This window comes from Polypterus senegalus, chromosome 12, assembly GCF_016835505.1.
Source record: "Polypterus senegalus isolate Bchr_013 chromosome 12, ASM1683550v1, whole genome shotgun sequence".
Taxonomy (NCBI): Eukaryota; Metazoa; Chordata; class Cladistia; order Polypteriformes; family Polypteridae; genus Polypterus; species Polypterus senegalus.
The window spans coordinates 68,647,306-68,667,794 of NC_053165.1; the positions used below are offsets into that span (position 1 = coordinate 68,647,306).

At 46.0% G+C, this 20,489-nt stretch overlaps 1 protein-coding gene across 2 annotated transcripts in view; it reads right to left on the reverse strand.

Annotated features, from left to right (window-relative positions):
- The window catches only part of si:dkeyp-14d3.1 (transmembrane protein 132C), a 458,057-nt gene that overhangs the window by 133,760 nt on the left and 303,808 nt on the right, over positions 1-20,489 (reverse strand). Inside the window, exon 1 of one of the 2 annotated variants that reach the window (XM_039772087.1) lies at positions 13,162-13,181. The exons of the other annotated variant lie outside the window; for it this stretch is intronic. The gene's annotated coding sequence lies outside the window, so the exon portion shown is untranslated. Of the gene's footprint in view, positions 1-13,161; positions 13,182-20,489 lie in introns of those variants that run through there. 2 annotated transcript variants of the gene reach the window in all.

The following is a 20,489-nucleotide window of genomic DNA, read 5'->3' on the forward strand; positions in this document are numbered from 1 at the left end:
ATGCAGAGAATAAGAGGAGCGGCAGACCACAGGACAGACCCCCCCACTGTGTGTCCGTGTTTTACAGCAGATCTCCTGGTCTGTTCAGAGAGAATTAGGGTTAGAAATAAAGGCTCTTCAAATTAACTACAAATCCCAACAGCCCTGGAAGAACCTCACCATCGGTCAGCTTCAGGTATTGTAGCCGGGCTAACTGGCGTGGGGAAATGAGGTATGGCACGGATTTCAAAAGTATGGCAGAAGAAGCCAGCAAAAAAAAAAAAACTGGGCTTTATGTCTTTTGTGACAAAATGTTACGCATTCCACGGAAAGCCGTTCACTTGGGACTTGCGTTCTTACATCACCTTCAGTCTGCATCTGGACCGTTTTTGGACTTAATGTAATGTCGCATTTATTGTCAATCCTTTTGTACTATGTAGTTCATCAGCTTTGTTCTGTGTTAGTTAGTTGACTATCCCAGTCTCTTAGGTTGGCTTTAGTGTAGTTGTAAAGAATGGGACACAAAAAAACTGGCATCCCAGACAGGAGAGAACACGGGTCCTTACCAGGCTGGGAGGCCAGTATTATGGAAAGACCGGGGAAGATAACTAATTCGGGTTATTCATTCCTCCAAAACGCTAGGTGGCAGCGTCCCAGGGTTTAATGGTACCTCTATGGATACCCATGGTGAATGTTGGGAACTGTAGTCATGTGAATTCCGGGGATGCCACCAAGGATTCATGGTCCCTACTTTATGAGCCTTCCACCTGACCCAGAAGGGCTTCTGACGGACAGTCGTACGATACTGGAAGTACTTCCAGGTGCCGAAAAAAGGAAGTTGGAGTCAGGAGAGGAGTGGAGAGGAGCTGGAAAACAGTCACCTGGAGGAAGGAAGGAAAGGAGAAAGAAGGAAAAGGAAGAATTGTGTCTGGGCCTGCAACTCTGAATGACCTGTAAAAGTATTTTATACAATAAATCAACTGTCTGAACCCAGGACTTGTGTAGTTGTGACTGCGTTTGGGGGTTGTGGTGTTGCAACGCCCCCTACTGGTCACACTGTTTAATGACTGTTTTTTTTTTCCTTCCTTTATTTCTTTAATATATTCTTCATTGTCGATTCATCTGAGGATCTTAATACGCGTCTGTCTGTGTGTGTGTGTGTCTGTGCGAGAGTGTGTGCAAGCTTGGGGTGTTTCTGGGGTCCCCATAATAAAATATACAAACCGCCATCTGAGCATTTTGCCTTTCAAATAATCATCGCAGACTTCAAAGAATTGACAATTGGCACAGTTTGGGACAAAAAGACCCCTTTATTTAAGTGAAGGCACCGCTCTGGTAACGTTTGGAAGATGGCTGCACGCATATTGGGACGACTTTGCTGTTAGCCAAGGGAAGAAATCTGATGGAGCAAATTGTGGCCTTTGGAGTTGCTAATGGGATTGACTCCCGTGAAAGTCAATCAATGAGCATTAAATACGTTTCAGTAAGGTAGAAAGACGTAAAGAAATTCTTAATGCCTAAATAACACTTCTTTTTTTATTTTTTGAGAAATGTATCCTTGCCTTGTTTTCAGTGTTATTCAGCGGATGTCTCTTCTTCAGGATTAACAGTTATTAGGCAATCAAATTCGTAAATGTGATCGTCTTCCATATTTGCCATTTGCATCCTTAATCCCCTTCTGTCTGAGAAAACTCCTGCCAACGAAGCGCACACATCACACCGCACCGCACGTCTGTCTGTCTGTCTGTCTGATCCAACTCAGCTGACAATGCCAGGCCTGCCAACAGCCCCAAGTGAGCTCAATTCTCAGCTTTGAGGGTTACGTTCCAGCAGTGGTCAAAATGTCTGTCCCTCACATCGCCACAGTCAAGATAAAGAGCAGCTCCAGGGTGTGATCTAGGGGGTGGGATTGGCTGAGCGTGTATTCACACAACTCATTAACGCTCCGGGGGCTCTAAAGAGCGGAAGAGAAGTAGAAGAGGAGCCCGAGAAGAGAGAAAAGGGGAAGGAAAAGGGGTCTGGAGGCTGAAAGGAAAGGAGAGACAGGACCGTGTCACTCGAGGGGTGCTGAGCGATCAGGGAGTGGGAGCGACCCGCCCATCCATTACTAATGTATCATTAATATTACTGCATTTCAAGAATTAGTTTGTTACGTCAGGTCAGGTGTGCACCTAAAATCTCACTGGCAAAAATGACACAAAAACGCATTCCTGAGTGCTGGCTGGGTTTGATGCACAGAATGCAGTGATGCACACGTGGCACCTTTTTATGAACTCTGTATGGCAGGAAATGACATCATACATGGTGACACACCCACCACCCACTGAATACACGTCAACACGCTCAACAATGAAGTCGACGAACCCAACCCTATGCTGACATTAAGTGTGACACAACTGACTTTATATTGACATCAGGGACAAATTCACTGCGGCAGTCAACGTGTTCACTCCGGACAAAGATATTATACGCTGGCGTCCCACCAACTAAACACCATAATTTACGTTTGTGGTTTGTGATAAGCAGCTGGCTTGCTGGGTTATTTATTTATTTTTTAAATCCAGGAAAAGGGAGAAGAGATGAAAGCATCACCCCTTGCTCAGGGTTACCTGTGGCTCAATCTCTTCATCAGGACGATGCCAACTTCACAATAATAATTACACATGTCATAAACTGTACACACGGAACGTTCACCTGAGATACTGATGTTGCCATTAATGCCTTGGTCTTATCTGCTGGCGTGTGATCAACAAAGGATTTTGGTCAAATAAAAGCCCGTTCAGGGTTGGCTCTGGTTGGACGGTTGGGAGACGAAGTCAGAGAGGCAAGATTGTGTTGGTTTGGACATGTGCAGAGGAAAGATGCTGGGTATATTGAGTGAAGGGTACTAAGGATAGAGCAGTCAGGCAAGAGGAGAACAGGAAGGTCTAAGAGAAGGTTTATGGATGTGGTGAGTGCAACAGAGCAAGATGGAGAGGACAGGGAGATATGGAATAAGATGATCCACTATGGTATCCCCTAACTGGAGCAGCCGAAAGAAGAAGAAGCCCGTTCAAACTCGAACTGGGATGCACACCTTACCAGAGCCCCTCGGCTGTCAGCATTCTCGTAAGTCTCTTCTGGAATTCTGAAATCAAAGACACCAAGAAACGCACCCGACCCACCGTAGAGCCCAGCATCCTAAGGAGCCGCTCGCTGGATTTGCTGGTTGACAAGACGTTGTCTACCTAGCGGCCAAAAGCAATCAGCAGTCGCTGGTTAAACGAGTCGGCTGACCGTGTGCAGACCCCTCTTGGGACCGTCGGTGGCAAGCTGACAGAAAACCCGCATTCACACTTGAGCAGAGAGAGGGGGAATAACAGAAGAAGAAGTGGCATCTTCGCTGCAGGTTGTCATTCACTAAACGTAACGTGGCAGCTGAAGCTCTTGGCCGGAGCACTCGGCTGCCTCTTTAGCAGTCTGGAAGCGGAAGAGAAGTGCGGCGAGACGAGAGTGACCTCCCCTGTGGTCACTGGACCATCCTCCTCTTCTGGCAGGCGCTGCTTGAGATTTTCTAAATCCTCCCGGCTTCACGGGGCTTTCAGCAGCGATACGCGCACTTCATTGAGAAATGTGGATGTGCGACGAATCCAGCAGTGTGTGTGTGTGTGTATGGGAATGTCATCTTTGATTTACTGCCTATTTCATAGTAAACGGAGATAATCGCTGTTGGGCCGTTATTTATATAAAGGTATGAGCAAAATGCAATTAAGAAATCCATTAAATGGACCCCCCACAGTGTAGAGGGGAGAAGAGCATATGACGACAAAGGCTCCCCGTTTTATGGGAATTCAGCTTTTTCCCCTGGATTGTGACCTTGATGTGGTGGGTCTAGTCAGAGACGGGTGCTTCTGAGAGAGTCACCCACAGCAAGCTGGATCAGAGGAGAGAGCCGACATGGCACAACCGCTGAATTCACGCTGAATTGAGCCTCACAGTGCCCTCACTTAAAATCAAGGGAATCTCGGCCATAACAAGACATACTGGGAGCCACTCCTGGAGTCAAGACTGAGACTGGGACTGGGAGTGGGGGGAACCACACAGCTCAGTCAGGCAGAATCCAAAAAGGCACCTTTGGGGTGGCCACATGGACTCGCAACCCATAAGCGCAATACCAGGCATGAAGGGGCCCGATCCAAGGAGACAAGATCCTGGCAATGAAAAACTGTTATGGAATCATTCAAATTGCACTTCATCCCAAAAATCAACAGGCCTTGTCCCGTGACTAAATGGAGCAGGCCGCACAAATCCAAGTTCAGTTAAACAGTCTCTACTGCACTTATCACTGGACACAGTCAAACAGTACATACTATACCACATTAGACCAAAAAAACAGGCCGGGAGCCTCTAACCGGGCAAACACGAGGCCATCGGTTTGAAGAAAATTGGTCCGTTGTATTCTGAAGTTAATCACTGTACAGAGACGCCTGCATCCTGAAAACCGTCCTACATTTTTGGGCCTTTGCTAGGGTACGGCGGCCATTCAGGAGCTTGCCATAACACAAAGCTTTCTTGCGATAATTGTAAGGTGAGAAAGTCGATTTCGATTTTTCTAGAGCCACACACACATACTGACACCCTGGTAAAGTCAGCTTTACTCGATGTTTTGAACATCGTTGAATTTGGACTTAATAATAATTCTTTGCATTTATATAGCGCTTTTCTCACTACTAGAAGCGCTCAGCAATTGCAGGTTAAGGGCCTTAGTCAAGGGCCAAACAGAGCAGAGTCTCTACTGGCATTTACGTGGTTTGAACCGGCAACCTTCCAATTGCCAGTGCAGATCTCGAGCCTCAGAGCCACCACTCTGCCCCCTCAACTTGAAACTCGATAGTGAATTTTTGACCCCATCACCGAGCTTCAGTAAAACATTTGCTCTTCGGGACACAGAACTTAACTTCTTTGGCAGGATAAGGAGCTCGAGGTTGTGCAGTCGACATCATTGGCCTAAGCTCTAAACGCAAGACTGGCTCTGAAAGCAGGCTACTCCTCGGGTGGTGCAAGCTGGGAGCCACAGAGTTGGAGTTTGCGCCAGTGGACAAGAGGGTCATCTCACAGCAACTCTGAACAGTGGAATACGGTCTTTAGTGGGCAGGCATTAAAATGACTTGGATTCTGGATTTAGGCCCGAAAACAGGTACCACCTGTGGAGTCCCCGCTAGACTGACAAGAGATACCCAGATTGGTATTCTTATCCAAATCTCAATGGTGAATTATTCTTGGATGTTCAATTCTTGAACACTTGGGCCAGGAATGACCACCATTTAATGGTAAGCTGGCTCAGAGAGCAGAAAGGTAAAGCCCACAAGGGTTTGCTAAAACGACTAGCAGATACCTGTGTTAGCATTCAGTTCAAATCAGAGGTGAGGGTCCTCACTTGGAAAAGAGACGTTATGAGGTGAGCTGCTGCCCTAAGCGGAAGAACTGAAGTACTTAAGGGTCTTGATCCCGAATGGGGGAAGAGGTGACCATGAAAATGAGCAAAGAATTGGTTCAGCAGCCTTCCAAATACCGTACTGGGTGAAGTCATCGATTTACCAGTCAGTCTGCATCCCCATTGTCACGTACCCTGTATGGTCAAGAGTTACAAATGAAAACATACAAGCAGCACAACACGGTTCTTGCTGAGCAGGGCAATGCTGCAGGACTTTGGAGTAGAGGCGCAGCTTCTCTGGTTTGGGAGGCGCCAGCTTAAGCGGTCAGGGTGCCCACGGTCACCTCAGATGGTGGATTAGAGGCTCAAACTCTTAAACAAGAATGCTGGAGAGGGTTTATAAAATAGACGCAGTATTAAAAATATCAATTACTGTTACTTATAAAGACGGGTATTCGGAACTATGCAAATTTTCTCCTTCACAACAGAGGCATTAAACAGCGGTGGCAGCCTAGACGAATATAAAAGACGAAATTAAAAAGAAAACAGGAATAGTTACATTTTTAATAAACATTTAAGCAGGATCACAGGATCAAAGTTACCACAAAATGTCATATTTTTTTTTTAGTCTCTAATTACAAGATAGGGGGCCATAACATAAACAGCATTAGATATGCAGATGACAGGGTCCTGCTGGCAGAAAATGAAAGTGACCTTCAAGAAATGATGAAGATTACAGTGCAATTAGGACAAGAAAATGGAATGGAACTGAACAGGAGTTGAAAGAAAAAAAAACAACAAGATGTGGAAGTAGGGCAAGTGGGTGGGATTACAACTGGAGCGAGGTGACGGATGAAAAAGTTGGACCGAGTGATAACAACAATTGGAAACTTGTGAGAGGAAATATGGGAAATAAGAGAAAAAAAAAAAAAAAGACTACGATACAAATAAGATTCACACGCAGCATTCAGCTATGGTGACGAGGCGTGGACTCTCAGACAACTTAGAATAGAGCTGGTGCTGGAGTGTAAAATCGTCATATTTTCATATTACAGACTTCTGTTCTTCTTCTTTTGGTTGTTCCCGTTAGGGGTCGCCACAGCAGATCATCTTCTTCCATATCTTTCTGTCCTCTGCATCTTGTTCTGTTACACCCATCGCCTGCATGTCCTCTCTCACCACATCCATAAACCTTCTCTTAGACCTTTCTCTTGCCCTCTTGCCTGACAGCTCTATCCTTAGTACCCTTCACTCAATATACCCAGCATCTCTCCTCTGCACATGTCCATACCAAAGCAATCTCATCTCTCTAGCTATGTCTCCCAACTGTCCAACCTGAGCTGACACTCTAACGTACTAATTTTTAATCCTGTCCATCCTCTTCACAAATCTTAACATCTTTAACTCTGCCACCTCCAGCTTTGTCTCCTTCTTTCTAGTTGGTGCCACCGTCTCCAGCCCATATAACATAGCTGGTCTCATTACCATCCTGTAGACCTTCCCTTTCACTCTTCCTGATACCCGTCTGTCACAAATCACTCCTGACACTCTTCTCCAGCCACTCCACCCTGCCTGCACTCTCTTCTTCACTTCTCTTCCACAATCCCCATTACTCTATACTGTTGATTCCAAGTATTTAAACTCATCCACCTTCACCAACTCTACTTCACTCATACACACCACTCCACTGACCTCCCTCTTATTCACACACAAGTATTCTGTTTTGTTCCTACCGACCTTGATTCCTCTCCTCTCCTCTCATATCTCCACCTCTCCATGGTCTTCTCAACCTGCTCCCTACTATTGCTACAGATCACAATGTAATCAGCAAACATCACAGTCCATTGGGACTCCTGTCTAATCTCGTCTATCAAACTGTCCATCACCATTGCAAATAAGAAAGGACTCAAAGCCAATCCCTGATGTAATCTCACCTCCACCACTCCTACCGCAGACCTCATCATGGTCACACTTCCCTCGTATATATCCTGTACAACTCTTACGTACTTCTCTGTCACTCCCGACTTCCTCATACAATACCATAGCTCCTCTCGGGGCACCCATATGCTTTCTCCAGGTCCACAAATATGCAATGCAACTCCTTCTAGCCTTCTCTAAACTTTTCCATCAACACCCTCAGAGCAAACATCGCATCTGTGGTGCTCTTTCTTGGCACTGCTTATATCAAGTTTTAATTTTGATGGAATGAACCAGGATGAACTATAAGTGATACTTACCTACAGAGGAATTTACAGAACCCTTACGACAACTTAACTACAGAGGAAGTTCTCTCTTATTCCTTCTTGCTGTATTGTCCCAGCAAACAGATATCCTCAAGACGTTAGTCTGTTTCCATCAGTTTATAACTTAGCGATAAAGGGAACAGAAAGCGGTGCAGAACTGCTCACGGCCAGAAGCCGTTTCAGTCAGTTTAGAACGCGAGGACGGAAAATAAGTATGGATGCCACGGGAGCAGAAGCGGTTTCAGTCAGCTCACAGGTAGGGAACGTAAAACAGATATGGAGGTGAGGTGCGTAAGAGGATCAAACAGTTTGAGCACAGTCATTCATCACAAGGGCAGCGAGCCAATCAAATGTGTGTAATGTCACATGTCCCAGAGCCTCCCACTTCGAATTTCAACATAAATAATGTCCTGTCTGAAGGAACTAAAGGAAAAAAAAAAAAAGGAAATAAGAAAAGACAGAATGTGCGACGACATCAGAACTGATGAGAAAAAAAGTGAGAGGGAACGAAAAACGGTGCCGGTGCGAACACAACCATAGACACAGCCAACCGCTGTTTCAGTTCAGTTTAGAACGGAAGTATGGATGCCACAGGAGCAGAAGCACTTTCAAGTAGTTTAGGGCTTAGTGGTGGAAAACAAGTACAGAGGTGCGTAAAAGGATGGAAGTGTTTGAGCAGAGCCATTCAACACAAGGGCAGCTGGCCGGACAACATCCACCCTTACTGATGTTGATCAGAGCTGGTCAAACCATTAGGTAAATCCAAAATTAACTTTAGATTAGATCAGATTAGATTAAATTAGACAAAACTTTATTCATCCCAAGGGGAAATTCAAAACTTTGCAGTTTGGAGAGGAGGCGAGTTAAAGGTGAGGCACCGACTACAATTACGGATATCGCATTTAAGTGTTGCTTACAATTTCAAAGGCAATCACTGCAAAATGCCTCCTCTTATCTGCATAGCAATTAAAGACTGCAAAGGCCAAGTACGGTGCAAAGTGGCCTCGTGAGTACCAGGGTAACAGCTGTCTCCTACAAAACTGTCATATCACTAGAAAAACATTTACTGATTCTGCTTTGCCTGCTTAAATTACCTCGCAAAACACAGATGAATACCAAGCTAATTACAAGAGGGCTCCAAAGTGACAACTGCAATTCAAGGGGGCACATGAAACCAATGCCGGGAGTCCTTTGGCACTGAATTATTTTTTTTTGCGCATCGGGTACCCTCGAGATTCACGGATGACAGGGCACGGTCTTTCCCGAGTCACCCTCTCACCCCCCCAAATGAATGGCATGCTGCTGCCAAAATGAAGGGGGAAAGAGAAAGAGCTGTCAATAACCGATTGAGTTACCTTCATCATGCATCCAGAAAAGACAGAGCAGCTACGTCAATGCAGGTAAGGCTAAGTCCACAAACAACGTGGCTCCATTCTGACCACGAGGGCCTCAAATAGCTCAGCTGGCAGGGGTTCAATGGTTTGGTTTACGTCTTTTTAGTTCAAGGTTTGGCCGCTGAGGTCTGTTGTTGTGACTTTTGGTTATTGTCTGCTTTGTTTTCTAGGCCTTTGTTATGTTCCATGTGTTCCTTGGGTGGTCCCCCAAGAGGCCTAGGCCACCAGTCAGTCACTGAAAGGAACCACCCCACCACCAATCCCTGGATCTGGAGGGTCTTCTGCTGTTCCTGGCGGTTCATTTTTCAAATGGTGAGTGTTATTTGTGTTTTATGTTGAGCTAGTTTGTTTTTCTTTTCTTTGTAATTTTTGACTCTGGCGTTGGATTGTTTTTCACCTTGGCTTGCCCCTTCTGGCAACCCTTTTCTGCTTCATGTACTCACAGAGTATTTTTGTGTTAATAATTCTTTTATTTTATAAAGATGCTGCATGGCCATTTTTGTATCTAGCCAGGGCTTCTGGCAGGATTTCCCCCATTTTAGGATGTTCCTTTGGGATGTATGTTGTAACTGTTTACGCTGTGCCTCAATCCCCCTGGCTCCGCTTCTGCCTTGATAAAGACGCTCTTTAATACAACATTCTAATACAGAAGAAACACAGCCTCGGACTGCCAAATGTAGGATCAAGTGCCGCTGTACCGCGTAAAGCACTCCTCGCACACTGACACGCATCTTTAGAGCCAGTTTACTCACCTCTTGTTCGCTTCTCTCTCTCTGCGCCCACTGCAGATTCAGTCCCACCCAGTCCCGGCCCCTGCTATGCCCCTCTCCTTGCAGCTGAATCCCCTCGAGGAGGACAACATCGGGTTCTTCTAAATTCAAGAAGCGGAGCTGGAGAAACAGAGACAATCCAGGAGTTGCCCCCCAATAACGAATAATGCTTGAGTACTAAAATAACAGATTTCTTTGCTCACACCTCTCCAGGCTGTCTTTTGGGCAAGAATGGGCTTTGGGATCCCCTCCAGTCATAACATATATGGTCCATCAAATGGGGCGGTGAGAACAGAAACAAGGCAAGATGAAGTCAACAGTTCTGACACAATGGCAGTGGCACAAGGCACAATAAACCCGCCAAGCACATGTAGAGCTGCAGAACAAGGCCCGACACAACCTTCAAGTTGAAGCAACAGCTTCTTGTATCGTCGGTTTGTAAGGACCAGCGACTGGCAGAGGAGCCAGCAGAGAATGCAAGCCCTTAGCTTGGGGAACGAGACAAACGTAAAGCAGTAGACATCACAAAAGGTGCCAAGTGTCTCTAGAGAAGTGTGTGCTTTTGGATACGATCTGCCAAGTTCGCTCAAGCAGCAGAGAGTACCCGAGGGGAGTTAAATCCTGCACCTCATTCCTTTCCCCAACATTTACCCCAAAGAGCACGCTGGCACAGACATTTAAGGCCTCAGTCCCCAGGCTAGAATATCAGATGCTGACTTGATTTATTTAAGCAAATGCTTGACATGAGACACTGGCGCATGCAAGTCGTGAGGATGCCAGTAGGGGGTCTTTTAAGTAAATCAATGAAAATATGCAACAAATGCACAGGGAGCTCTTGACTCAATGACAGTAGGGTGAGCAAGACTGGTGAAGAAAGGGGCTGGCAAAATACCAGTCGCTCCCCAAACATGCATACATCGCACCTCTAATTTTTTTCTCCACTGCGCATAGCGATGAAAGCCGCGGACGCGTGCAATTGCAACACAAAAGTAAAAGAAATAATGAGGTTACTAATAAAATTGTGCAAACCTTTGAAGTCACGAATGCTGAGGTAATGCACGTTTCCGTCCAAGAGAGGGCACGCTTGCTTGTTCCTTCTCCTTTCATACCTGTGGACGTGACGAAAAACCACCAGAAAAGCATGGCGCTGCCCAGTCGGTTTAACAGTTTATGGTATGTTAGGCGCTCAATACGCATGCGTGCGCAGATCAGGTAGTGACACGCAGCAGCCCCACCACCTCTGCTTCCACCGATACAAAAAGACAAGACATCCTAGAAGCCTCAGCACTGAGCTGAGAGCCTGCGACCGTAAGAGACACGGCTCCTCGACAGAAGAGTTCGACTTCACTGACGGACCCTAACAGTCCACACTTACTCGTTCCGGGATTCATTGGTTCTTCTCGACTTCTCCAGTAAGTGGATCTTGGCTGTCAACTTTTATTCAAAATCAACACGAGGTGGTGCTGGTTTATTTGAAGCAGGGTCATCAGAAACCCCAATGTGATCGAGTGTCACTTTCAGACCCAGCAGAATCCCTTTCAGTTTCACGGCCTGAGGACAGATTCACTTCATCATCAACTGCTCCTGAGAGGCTCCTCAACATCGCTGCTCGTCTCACCGGCGACAGCATGCAACACCTGTGCTGCTGAAAAAACATTTCTTACGAGGCCAGAAGAAGACATGGGTAACACTCAGGGTAACACTCAGGCCTGTCGCTTACATAGGACACGCCTACACCGTTGCCCAGGTAACGCTTGGGCGTGATGCTTACATAGGACACACCAACAGAATGTCCAAGTCCAAGGAGGTTATGCTCAACCTTTATAATGCACTGGTGAGGCCTCATCTTGAGTACTGTGTGCAGTTTTGGTCTCCAGGCTACAAACAGGACATAGCAGCACTAGAAAAGGTCCAGAGAAGAGCGACTAGGCTGATTCCAGGTCTACAGGGGTTGAATTATGAGGAAAGAGCTGAGCCTTTACAGTTTGAACAAAAGAAGATTAAGAGATGACATGATTGAAGTGTTTAAAATTATGGAGGGAATTAGTACAGTGGATCGAGACTTGTATTTTAAAATGAGTTCATCAAGAACACGGGGACACAGTTGGAAACTTGTTAAGGGTAAATTTCGCACAAACATTAGGAAGTTTTTCTTTACACAAAGAACGATAGACACTTGGAATAAGCTACCAAGTAGTGTGGTAGACAGTAAGACGTTAGGGACTTTCAAAACTCGACTTGATGTTTTCTTGGAGGAAACAAGTGGATAGGACTGGCGAGCTTTGTTGGGATGAATGGCATGTTCTCGTCTAGATTGTTCTAATGAAATCACTTTCTACACCGTTGCCTGGGTAACGCTTATGCCTGATGCTTACATAGGCCACGCCTACACAGTTACCCAGATAACACTCAGGTCTGTCGCTTACATAGAACACGCCTACACAGTTGCCCAGGTAACACTCAGGCCTGTTGCTTACATAGAACACGCCTACAAAGTTGCCCGGGTAACACTCAGGCCTGTCGCTTACATAGGACACGTCTACACAGTTGCCTGGGTAACACTCAAGCCTGTCGTTTACATAGGACACGTCTACAATGTTGCCCAGGTAATGCTCAGGCCTGATACTTACATAGGACACGCCTACACCGTTGCCCAGATAAGACTGGGCACTGATGCTGTTCATATTTTTGCACCCCGAATGATGCTCAGTTCTAACGCTGAGGAGGTTAACACCCCGACTGTTCATCTTGTCCACTTGTCTCGCTTTACAAGTGAAAAGAAGAAGAAGAAGAGAGAACTTCTGTAAGAGGCAGCCACCAGCACGACATCCAGAAGACTGCCAGCAGCTGAGGAGTTCCTCCGACGATTGTGACACCAGGGTCCGTGAATGGGCTTTGGACAAGCGTCTAATACAAACGGCTCTCTAGAACAGAGAAGGCTAAAGCGTTTGTGTTGAGCAGAAGCGAGAACTGGAAGGGCAGGGCAGCTGGCTGGCTGGAGAGTTAGCGCTCTTCAAGCTCTGTTGGTCTGCCTGCAACAATGGGTCGGGTCAAATGCAAATTGCACAGCCCGCTGAAAGGTCACTCCGCCAATCGCTTCCCCAAGTCTTTTTTTTTTTTTGCTCATTCCTTCTGCTAGGCAGTTTACAGTTGAAACTGCGGGGTAACGGGAGCGGCCATGAAGTGCAGGGATCTGTAAGGAGGCCACCCACACTCATTCCCTCTGTGCTCAAAACAGCGTGCCAGAAAATAAAAAAGAAATCACGGGGCCTTCACCTCGTTGCTAAACCGTCGCCCATGCTTGTATTTAAAGAAGACCTCCATACTCCCTGCAGACTACAGTAGAAGCGCTTATTACTTACGGCCGGATACTTTCTTCAGGCTGAAATATGCTGGAATTGGACGTGGTGGTCCTCCGATTCTGAGATGAGGGATTTCAGAGGATTTCTTACTCTAAAAAAAAACAGCAGCAATAAACTGTGCCAATAAATAGCTGGCATACTTGTGCAACGCCAAATGGACTTTTAGAGTAACGCACTGTGAAAAGTGAAACATTAGAAACTAGTGGGCAAAGAAAGGAAAGGCTATTGTTTCTACTGGACTGGGATCTTCATTTATGAAACTTTGAAAATATGCAAAATTATTGTAACTTGTTCACATACTGTAAGATGAAAAATTCTTTTCATGATGTAAATCAGGGGTGCCCACACTTTTTCGGCTCGCGAGCTACTTTTAAAATGAACAGGTCGAAATGATCGAACTACATTAAAAATGCTATATATCATCTGTAGTCTGAATCACAATCCAATTGTATGGGTGGTTACCTACCAGGTAACGCTTGGGGCTGATCTTGCAACTGAAGAGGGCACCATGGCGGATGTTTGCCCATTTTCAACGTAAAGATAGACGAACGTTTAAAAAAACTTTTTTTGAATGCAATGCGATCTACCTGCACTACCTTTATGATCTACCGGTCGATCGCGATCGACGCATTAGGCACCCCTGATGTAAATGGATTACCAACTGGTAAGGAGTTGTCAGGAACACAGGAGGAATATAAAGCTATAAACTTTATATATATAATAATATATTTATTATATATAAACTAAGCGGACTGGACTCAACGGCCTGTTCTCATCCAGACTGTTCTAATGTTCTAAATGTCATGTTAAATTCACCCGGCACTCGCAGTACAACTGCTGAACGTCAGGTGGGCACACAGAGGCACCAGAAATCCAGCAGCCGTCCCACCTGCACTTCAGAAGAGCTCATCCACCTGTAGCTAAATGTTGTAAGGGACAGCCGGGCAACTCAACCCGGCCAGTACGCCCCCGAGATGGAAGGCAGCTACTTTTGGACAAGACGCTAGATGGCAGCTCCCCTGGAGTGTAGCAGTGCCCCAGATTCCCACAGGGCATCCTGGGAATTGGAGTTCGCTATCTCAGCCCTGTTGGGTGTCGCCAGGGGGTGCTGTGCTTCCCTTATAGCCCGGATTAAAGAACTTTAATTCTCTGTTTGACCTGAAAGTGCTGCCAAGTTACATGGACGAAAGAGCAGAAGCAGTTCTGGGCCAAGAGCTATATGAAGGAATGCTGAAGACCCAGCAAGTGAGCCAGAGTGGGGCGGAGGTGGACAAAGCATGCTGGGAGGTGTGGAGGAGAAAACAGAGAGAGAGAGAATTGTGCTAATTATGATTGTGTTAATTACCTGTATCACTGGGGCTGTGGTGCTTAGGGAGTGCTGTTTAAAGACGACTTCTTAGTGCTCTTACCCTGTGCCCTGTGTGTCTGTTGGGTTTAAAGGGGCAACAGCGACCCTTAGTGTCCACAACATGTTCAGGCCCAGCCAGTACTTAGATAGGAGACCATTCAGGACAAATTGCTGGAAGAGGTGTTGGGTGAGGGGGCGCTGACCCTGTGGTCTGTGTGTGGATGCCAATGCCCCAGTGCAGTGACAGGGACACTGTGCTGTAAAAATATCACCGTCCTTCGGAGGTCCTGACTCTCTGTGGTCATTAAAGACCTACCATAAACAGCAGGGTGTATCCTGATGTCCTGGCTGAACGGCCCACCACAGCCTAGTCATTCTGGCCCCCTAATCAAACCCTGCGTCCAATTTGCTCTCTCTGTCCTCACTTAACCACCTAAAAGCTCATTGTTGGTGAGTGTGTGGGTGCAAAAATGGCTGCTGTCACCTCATCCAGGTGGGTGCTGAACATTAGTGGCCGTTAAAGTGGCTCTCCACTCACTGAAGTGCCACATAAATGTAATGAAGGATTATTATTATTAAGATACAGCAGCACTACTGGAGAATCATAACCCAGAAACAAGAAGCTGGTGCCATCGCAGGCTCACTTAAGTGGGGCCGGTGTTGCCAGGAAGCATGCTGGAGATTCGAGGACTTCAAACACCTCGGCGCACTTTCAAGGACTACGGAGCCAACGGTACTTTACACAGAACATCTAGAGCACCACGGGAAGACGGACACCTGGGGGGGCCACGCGGTAAGAAACATCACGAGGAGCAATACAATCAGTAAGAAAGAACCTAAGGGGGCCACGTGGTTAGCCACTTCTTCATGTACACAAGAGCGTTCGTTTCCATTTACAGTATCTATTCATTTACTCAATTAATTAATTTATTTACCCCCCCCCTTGCTAAAATTCAAACACAGCAAATGAAAAAGAAGAACAGAGAAACAAAATCCTTGGGTCGCTTTTTATGAAGATCAAGATCTGTCGCCTTTTCAAAGCCCTTAAGACGCTCTTCTGCTTTATTTTTGTTTGTTTCATCCATGACTCACCTCGCGTTATCTCTACTCCTTGTTGTCACATTCAGCACGTTCGAGTGGCTCATTCCTCTTTTTATGTAATGCGTATGTCATATATATTAAAAAAAAAAAGAATAAGAAAAAGAAAAAGTTAGGCTTTGTTAATGCCATGCCTCCATTCAGGAGAGGCCTACTCGAGTTCTTAAAGCAAACTGCACTATAAACGGTTTACAGGCGGCTTCACTTATCTCTTTAAGCAGCCGAGGCCCCGGTGACCTTTGTGGATTTGAGTCCCGCTAATCTTTTTAATACGTCGCTTTCTACTTCCTGAAGGCTTCAGTGCTAGCTGCACAGGTCCACCAGGAAAACCCTTTTGGTGATGTACAGTAGGTGCCAGGGAGGAAAGACAGGCATCCTGGCTGGGGTAAAGGATGGATTCATACCCGGCCAGGAGGCCAAAATGGATGGAGTGGGCAAAACAAGCTTACCGGCAGCAGTTCATCCCCCCACACGACCACATTAAGACACTAGCAGCGTGCCATGGGAGCTGGAGTCCTGGAAAGGCAACCCCGTTTGGGTTTTTGGGGTCCACCAGAGGGCGCTGCCTGGGGAAGACCGTCCCGGTTTCCACACAACCTGGAAGATGACTTGGACAGGAGACCGGAAGCAGTTCCCGGGTCTAGTTTAAAAGAGAGCCCACTGCCTCACTTAAATAGATTCAAAGTCAGGAGGCAGAGGGCAACACCCTTGGACGAGGAAGGAGAGAACTGTGAATGGTGAATTTTGCTAGTTTTCTTGTTAAGAAGGTGTTTTGCCAAATAAAAATCATTTATGTGAACCTGGAATCGTGTCTGTGGTTTGGGGCTCTGTGGAGCCCCCTAGTGGTTACAGTGAATATACAAAGGCCACATGCACCAGGACAGGAGCTCTCACACCTGCTGTGCTGGCTTAAGGGGCTTATGAAACATCTCCATTTTGATTAAAACCTTAAAACGACCTGGTCCCAAAGTAAGGGGGTCCGAAATTGGACACAGTTCTGATAAAGCTGGCAGCATTCTTTCAGTCGACCTGCGGCGTGCATTCTCCATCACATGGCTTTGTTTTATTCACGGTCTTGTAATTAGATCTCTGTAGTGTTGGTTGCATGACAAGGTCTCCACGCATTTCACGTATCGATCCGTCAGTCCATTCTGTGCACCCTTTTCAGTTTTTTTCCAAGCCGTAAAACGATCCAGGGTGCTGTCTGAACAGTACGTTGTGAAGGCTAGAGGGCGCCAGTGAGCCCCAAACAAACCAACACAGTCCCGGGTTAGAGAGAGAGAGCTAATTACAATTAACTTATATACACGAGCACAGAAATACGTTGTCTCCCCTCCTCTCTCCACCGCACTGCCCTCCTCCAGTCGAGTGCTGCCTTCCTCCCTTGCCAGCCCTGATTCGCCTGGACAAGGCAGGGCAGCCCCTTTTATTGAGTACTTCTGGTGCCTAGGGTTTGCCCGTTGAAAACGCTTCCAGGTCCTACACTAGTCCCAAATATTAGGGAGTGTAACTTCCTGCAGCGTCCTCTTGCAGCACCTGCGGACCCCAGCCAGACTGTGCTTGCAGACTACAACTCCCAGCATTCCCAGCGGGTATCCAAACAGGCATCGACATCCAGGGCTGCTGCCATTGAGCTTCCTGGGGGAATAAAGAGCCCTTTGCAACAGTTCTTTCCTGTCCTTCCCTTTTATGCCAGCCAGGGAGGGTATCTTAATTATACCCGGTCGAACGCCTGTCCGTCCACCTGGGGCCTCCTGTCTGGGTAAGGATCCTTCTTCTCTCTCTCTCAGTTGGGACGCCTGTCTGTCTGTCTGGAGCTCCCATTCTGGGCAAGGAACCTTCCCCTCACTTGATCATGACACCCATCCATCCTGTATGGCGCTTACAATGTGCTGGGTGGTCTTGTGGCCTATGAACCCCTGCAGATTTTATTTTTTTCTCCAGTCGTCTGGAGTTTTTTTTTTTTTCTGTCCTCTCTGGCCATCGGACTTTACTTTTATCCTATGTTAATTAATGTTCCCTAATTTCAATTCTTATTTATTTTGTCTTTTTTTCTCTTTCTTCATCATGTAAAGCACTTTGAGCTACATTACTTGCATGAAAATGTGCTACAGAAATAAATGTTGTCTTTTTTTGTTGTTGCAATAGAAACAGGCGGGTGCATGTAAGTGGAATACAGTAGTAGTGTCCAGGCTGAAGACACATGGATACGGGGATGACATACAAAACACACACAAACTGGAGTTTCTCCAAATGAGATCCCGAGTGTTGTGTGGCGGCTGCAATGAGCTCTGTTTTATTACTTTTGTGATCATCTCAACATGTCTGTAAGAGCCATTTTCCTAGTTCTATAAAATGTATGAATATTTATTAGATGATAATGCATAAAATATGGGAGGTTCCTATAACCCCCGTAAATAGAATTAAGCTGGTATTTTCCTGTCATTTCTTAACAGTTATGAGTTAACAATGTTCTTTAGTAAGTGTTTATCCTCGCCTTGTGTAAGGTACAGAGGCATACGGTTTTTTAACCGTGTTCTTGTTTGTGCTCGCGTTGTGCTTGCGCACGCTACCGGGCCTGGTTACATGTCTATGTGCCAACGGCCTACGGGCCCTTTGTGTGTGAAGTAACTCGTAAAATAAAAGAGTTTTGAACTGTATGATTAAAGCATACAGAAGAAGAAATAAATAATCTTTAAGTATAGAAATAACCAAAGCTTCTCAAGAAAAACTAAGTTTATAGAAGATACATTTTTCCTTTTTTTTGCCTTTATTCTATGTGTGTAACTATTTTTCTTTTTATTCTTGTATGATATTATTTGCCTTTAACTTTCACTAAATATTTTTATAACAAACTTTTGGACTGAGAGATTTCTTTGACACGCGTCTTACCCGTGCCTGACTTCGCCTTATGCGACGGCGGCTACAATGCCTAACATTAATATACTTGTGAATGTGAATAGGCAGCTGTTTATCTATCAATCAATCAATCAACATTTATTTATATAGCACATATTCATATAAAAAAATGTAGCTCAAAGTGCTTTACAAAATGAATAGAGAAATAGAAGACACAATAAAAGATAAACATAAGTCAACATTAATTAACATAGAACATTATTAACCTCCTCTGGACAGTCATGTGGACCTGCGGCTTTCAGAGCGCCTCAGTGGTTATAAACACGACGCTTTGCTTTTTATCTCAGAAATCAGCGGGTATTCTTTCTTTCTTTCTTTACATTTCTTCATCCTGTACTTGCCGCTTTATAAGGCGACTGACTCTTCCCTTTCACAGACGTCTTCTTTCTTTGTCTGGTTAAGTAAGCTAAATTACAGGGTCTGCGCACTCCCAAGAATGACCCTTCAGCTTTAAGGGCTTTGATTTATGGTTAGCTTCACCAAGGCTGCCTGGGATTTCAAAATCCAACCTCTCTTTAAAAACACAACAAAATCCGATTAGCTCTCATAGCACACGTGCGCTGAACCTCGCAAGTGAACGGCGCGAAGTTGACGTCGCCGTGCGCGGCCCCTGCAGCTCTACAAGCGGGACCCCTAAATGCAGCGGAGTCACAATAAACTTCGCTTTCTGCACACTTTATGGTTAATTTGGAAATGGAGAAATTTGCCATTGCAGCCCACCAATGGGGGAAGCAAGTTTTCCGAAAGGCTTGTAGATTTGTTCAAACTCTAAATCAGAACTTTCTCCTTCCTAAAAGTATCAAGTCAAGTCAGGTCAGGTTGGGGAGCCTGCACTGGTACAGCGTGTTGCCACACCCACTACATGACGAAACAACTCGGGATCCCGGTTGGCAACCCCCCAGACAAACATGTAGTCCAGTCCCACCCTCCGGAAATGACCCTCTATCTGCTGCAGACAGGTGTTACGTGGGCGACCCCTTGGCCTGGTCCAGCTACTTGGGTCCCCAATAACGAGGATCTTATAAGCCTGATCACCCTCTGGGAAACACAACACATGGCCGTAGTGCCGCAACTGATGCTCCCTCACAATGCAGATCATGTGCCTCATTCGGGAAGTCAAACCAACGGTACCCAAGGATTTTCCGGAGAGACACAGTACCAAAGGAGTCCAGTCTTCATCTCAGGTCACTGGATAGCGTCCATGTGTCGCCACCATATAGCAAGACAGGAAGCACCAGGACTCTAAAGACTTGGACCTTCGTCCTTTTCAGAGATATCAGGAGCGCCACACACCCCTTTCTGACGACCTCAAGACCCCCCATGTTCTCCCAATCCGTCTACTGACTTCATAGGAAGAGTCACAAGAGACCTGAATGTCACTGCCAATGTAAGTAAACTTCTTAACAAGCTCAACATTCTCTCCGTAAACAGACACACTGCTGATGGCTGTGCCAAAGAGGTATCATACTAAAAGGTCATACATACTAAAAGTATCCAGAGCTGTAACTCAGTACTTTACAGAAGTCCATGTGGCAGCAATTCCAGCTTTGAGTCCTCTTGCTCTTGCTACAAGCTTTGCACACCTGCAAGAGAGCTCATTCCATGCTTCTGGGCAGATCCTCTCTGGCTCTGTAGGCCATCAGAACAATCTAGAAGAGAACAGGCCATTCAGCCCAACAGAGCTCACCAGTCCTCTCCACTGAATTCTACTAAAATAACATCAAGTCAAGTTTTGAGGGTCCCTAAAGTCTTAATGTCTAACACAATACCCCTTGTCTGTAGTTCTCTGTGTAAAGATTGGATGGAAAGCGTCTGTGAACTTCCATCTTCAGATCTCCCCACAGTTGTCCTATTGGGGTTTCAGTCTGGGCCGCTCAAGGACTTGTCATGATGCCCCACCAGCATGGTCTTGGTGGTCTGCTTCAGCTCACTGTGGTGCTAGAAGGTGAATCGTCCCCCCAGT